Genomic DNA, 5,218 nt, shown 5'->3' with positions numbered 1-5,218 from the left:
ATACAGCTATCAGCCAAGTCCTCAGAGATAAAGTGTTCTTGGAGGCTTGGTTAAAATGACCAAAATAACTCCAAGTCGCCCCTCCTACACACACACTCCTTTACTGGGAGACCCTAGCTTAAGGCTTAAGCTATCTATCCAGGTATGGAGGCCTAACACTATCTTTTGTCCCCTCAATGGCTAAATACAGTCATGTTATGTCAATGTTTACACTGTTTTTTGCTCATCTTGCTGTCCCCTTTGTACATTTCATTGATGTTTCAGAGACAAGGGTTTGAGCCTAGCTTGTCAAGGCTGCCAGAGATGAAGTGTTTCCTAAAATCTCTGGGACCACTAAGAAGACCAAGGTAGAAGTTTTGTTAAATGGAGGGAGAAAGGCTGCTTTTAGAAAGGCCACACTGTGTGTCTGTGCTGCTTAGTTTTTGTCAACTTGACACAAATAAGAGTCACCTGGGCCGGGCGGTGGTGGCGCACGCCTTTAATCCCAGCACTCGGGAGGCAGAGGCAGGCGGATTTCTGAGTTCGAGGCCAGCCTGGTCTACAAAGTGAGTTCCAGGACAGCCAGGGCTACACAGAGAAACCCTGTCTCGAAAATCCAAACAAAACAAAACAAAACAAAACAAAACAAAAAAAGAGTCACCTGGGAAGAGGGGCTCTCAAAGCTGAGGACCCACCTCCATCCACAGGCCTGAGGGCTTGCCTATGGGGCCATTTTCTTGATTAAGGACTGCTGTGACAGGCTGCAGCCCACTGTGCATCTCTGGTCAGGTGTTCCTGGGCTGTATCTGTAAACATGCTCTGCAAGCTGTGGAGAAGGAGCCAGTAAGCCTTGTTTCTCCATTGTCTCTGAAAGGATCTGTATTGGCACAAGACACCTGAAGACTTAAGTTTTCAGCTCAGAGGAGATTTGCCTCAGAGAGACAAAGGGCAGGAAACTAGAGGCAAAGACAGGAAGGAAATAGAGGGGGAAAGGAACAAGGGGGAAGGGAAAGAGATATTTGCCCTAGAGGGAAAAAGGTCAGAGGAGACAGACAGACACTGCCCATAGGCAAATAGCAGTTTATAAAAGGAAACCTGGTCTTAGGAAGAGGTGTTTAATTTTAGTTGGGCATGTTAATTAGGGGACTCGAAGGGGGCTTTGATAGCTGGACCTTCGTAGTCAGATTCAGGAGGAGGAAGTGGCCAAATAAGGGACTAGGCCTTGGGGGGGTCTAGCTTTAAGAATGCAACCTAATAGTTTTTATCAAGGCAGAGGGAATTAGGAAGGGCAAAGCTGGCCAGAGCCATGTTTGCCTAGGTCTGGCCTGCATTTGCCATGCTCAGGCCTGCTAGAGCCCCTTGAGTCTCTCCTTCAGTTTCTATTTCTAGGATTCTGCTTGAGTTCCAGTTCTGACTTCCTTGCAAGCCTGTGACATGGCAATGTAAGGTGAAACAAGCCTTTTTCTCCCCATGTTGGTTTTGATCTGTGTCACATGTAGAGGAATAGAAAGCCAGCTAGGGTAATGACCCAAACCATAAACTACACCGTTCAAAATTATGTCTTATTTATTTATTTAATTATTTTTGGGTCAGGGTCTTCTGTAGCCCAGATTTGCCTCTAACTTGCTACGTAGCCAAGGCTGATCTTGAGCTATTTACTAATCTTGCCTCCTCCAACTTCCAGGTCCTTGGATTAGAGACTTGATCCACAACACTCAGTAAACAGATTAGGTTTGGAAAACAACAGACATCCGACCAGGCTAGAAAAATTCTTAGAGGGCTGGGGTTACACTTTGCATGCAACACCTTGTGATCTCAGAGTTGAGGGAGGAGGCAGCTGGGTTACAGCAATGATTCAGCAATTTATTCAGTGGCAAGGTCACGAGTGATTGCTGGACTTCAAACTCCCCCTCCACCCCCCAGTACTTCAGACTTTTAAAAAGCCAGATTCAGCAGGAAAAAGAATGAAGAACCCATTAGATCTTGCAGAAGATGGAGAAAGTTCTAAGATGGGAGGTTGGGGGTACAAAGGTCCTTGTACTCAATAAGAGAACCATACATATTACATGCAGGGGTCTCCTCAATAGAGGTGATAAGAATCAAATACCTGCATTCCATCAGAAAGCTGAGAGTGGATTTTGTTCATAACCTGGTGACCTTTTTGCTATCTGTAGATGCAGACTTCGTTTCATCCACCTTTTGCTATGGAGGCAGACCTTACTCAAATTCCTCAGAATGATTAGACCACTACCTACCTTTAGGGTAGATGACACAAGTACATTATGGCCTGCTGACCTCTATGCCATCAGTCAGAGACCACACTTGAGTCTAGGCCTTTTAGCTATAGAACCCATCTTTATGGTCACATGTACTTTGTAAAGGTCTTTCTCTCTCTCTTTCCTGAGACAGGGTTTCTCTGTATAGCTATGGCTGTCCTGAAACTCACTTTGTAGACCAGGCTAGCCTCGAACTCAGAAATCCACCTGCCTCTGCCTCCCCAGTGCTGGGATTAAAGGCGTGTGCCACCACGCCCGGTTTGTAGTTACATCTTATGCTTTATTGTGCATCTGTGACTGGACTGATTGTCACCTGGAAACCTTTTCCCAAACTGTACTGGCTTTTAAATCTGTGACAATGAACCACCTGGCATTAGATTCCCCAAAGTCTGATCCAGGTTGATGAAGTCAACCTGTGCCATGTTTTCATTCTTATCTCTTTGAGAAGTTCAATTTCCTTTTTGACATCTGCAGGGACCCCTCCTCAAAGGGAAATATAGTGTCTCTTGATGGTAAGATGTATTTGAAGGAGTCTAAATTCTAAACACAATATTAGGATCTAAATTTACTTATTTTTTTGAGGCAGGGTTTCACTCTAGTTCAGGTTGGCCTGAATGCTTTGTAGCCCAGAGTGGCCTTAAACTCAAGTCAATTCTCCTGCTTCAGCATTTATCCAATGTTGGGATCATAATTCACCATCCCTGGCTTCTGATTGCGTTTCCTACGATAGAGTGACGCGTTGGACGTATCTGTGGACACTGCTCTGGAAAGTATGGCTGTGCTGAACTAGTGTAACCTCGGAAGGAGGCTGCGTTGCTGCAGAGTAAGTTAGGCTCAGAGTAGAGCCACTGCTGACTCTGACAGAACCAGAACGAGTTAACTTCAACAAGTCCTGGCTGCTATTTATCCTGTACCAGACAGTGTAGATAATAAATAATAAACAGGGCCAGACTATCAAAAGTTACACACACACACACACACACACACACACACAGAGGAAGGGAGGGAGGGAGAGAGAGAGAGAGAGAGAGAGAGAGAGAGAGAGAGAGCAATGTTTGTCTTGTACATCCCTAAAACAGATATCTATTTCGAAAAACCTATTCCGTGGCAAAAAAAAAAAAAAAAAGATATGACCATCTAATAACTCACATGTGACTGTGTAGAGGCATCCCACCCACCCAGGAAGATCTAAACAGCAGATCTTCCCTGGCATTGAAACACTACCTGACAGCTCTCATAGAAATGCCTCTGCTGCAGTTTCTAGTCTTTTGCCCCCGCTGTGTGTAGCACAGTTCCTTCTCAAAAGCAGGAATATGCTTGGCAAGGCCAGTGATGGCTGGAAGCCAGGGCCTCGGGGGAGCTACTGCTTCAGATCCTGAGAACCCAACTCTTCCCACCGAACGGGACTTTAGTTATCAGTCCAAAGGCTGCGGGGAGCTTAGTATGTAATGTTTTTGAGATACCCTGTGTTCCCCTTAATCAACATTGTTTGATTAGCTTTCCCCTGATTTAGTTCCATTGTATGACACTTGCTGCTGTGTTCCATTTCTCCCTGGGAAATAATATATAAGATGCTGTACTCCTTTTTTTTTTTTTTAAAATATTTTTTTAATTAGGTATTTTCCTCATTTACATTTCCAATGCTATCCCAAAAGTCCCCCATACACTCCCCCCTGGATTTTTTTGTTTGTTTGTTTTTGTTTTTGTTTTTTTTGAGACAGGGTTTCTCTGTGTAGCCCTGGCTCTCTTGAAACTCATTTTGTAGACTGGCTGTCCTTAAACTCAGAAATGTGCCTGCTTCTGCCTCCGGAGTGCTGGGATCAAAGGTGTGTGCCACCAACTGCCCCACATAAGTATTTTTAGGAGGGGTGTGTGTGGAGAGGGCTGTGAAGTGGCCCAACAGGTAAAGTGTTCGCTGCACAAGCCTGATGACCTGAGTTTAATTCCCAGAACCCACAAAGGTAGAAGGAGAGAACCTGGGGCTGACAGAGGCCAGAAGCAGGCATCAGATCTCTGGAAACTGAAGTCTCAGATGACTCCAAACTGCCACGTATACACTAGAAATCGAATCCAGGTCCTCTGGAAGAGCATTTTAACTATGATGCTCTCTCTCTTATGTTCTAAAAGCTGAATTCCTGTATGGTCTTGCTGAATTCCTCTGGTACACTAAATCCTGATGTACCTGGAAATGCATACTGTCACAATAACACGGAATGGTGAGCCAGACACAGCTGAGCAGTAATTGTATACAAGACCACTTCTTTAAAGTTCACGACTGATTGTTTTGAGAAACATTTCCATCTTGAGTTCCCATGAAAACAGAACTTTCCATCTCAGAAGGGGTCTCCCCTGAAGGAGCAGGGTCCTCCACTTCCGAGTGCTCCACCTTCTCCTGCTCCTGTGTCTGCTCCGCACTGCCTTTCATCTCACTCTCTTGGTTTTCCAGCTCCACAGGTTTATCAGAGGCCGGCCCTGCAGCCTCATCTTCATGTTCATGGAGAAAGCTGCAAATCATGTTGGGTCTATAGAAGAAATCATTATCCTTCATTTGCAGCCATTCTATACCATCTATGTTTTCTTCTCCTTCCTTCTTTTCTGTCAGAATCGTCCTTGTCATGCTCAGCTTCTTCATCGTGTGGCACTTGTACTTCAGCACCGTCTTATCAGTCCCCTCTGGATCCACCCATTCAACACCTTCTTCAAATATAACACAGGGACCAAGCGTATCTTCATACTCCCCAGCAAACATGTAGTTGTCCACTTGCATGATGGGCCTTTCCGTGTCAATTCCCAATATCTTGCATTTATTTTCACATTTGGAGAGAAAGTCTGAATCAATGATTCCTGACAATTCTACAAGAACAAACTGCTTCTCCTCTAGCTCCTCTTCCTCCTCCTCCTCTTCCTCGTCCTCCCAAATGGGATCCACTGCCACCGCCATAGCGCTCAGAGACTCCATCACT

The 5,218-nt window shown here is 45.2% G+C and overlaps 1 pseudogene across 1 annotated transcript; it reads right to left on the bottom strand.

Annotated features, from left to right (window-relative positions):
• Positions 1 to 3,998: 3,998 nt before the first annotated feature.
• On the bottom strand, positions 3,999 to 5,218 carry LOC110293656 (annotated as a pseudogene). Its single transcript, XR_002377831.1, has one exon. The product of XR_002377831.1 is annotated as a general transcription factor 3C polypeptide 6 pseudogene (transcript).

This window comes from Mus caroli, chromosome 4 (genome assembly GCF_900094665.2).
Source record: "Mus caroli chromosome 4, CAROLI_EIJ_v1.1, whole genome shotgun sequence".
Lineage (NCBI taxonomy): Eukaryota > Metazoa > Chordata > Mammalia > Rodentia > Muridae > Mus > Mus caroli.
The sequence above is the reverse complement of the archived record's forward strand: the minus strand, read 5'-3'. Positions and strand labels throughout refer to the sequence as shown.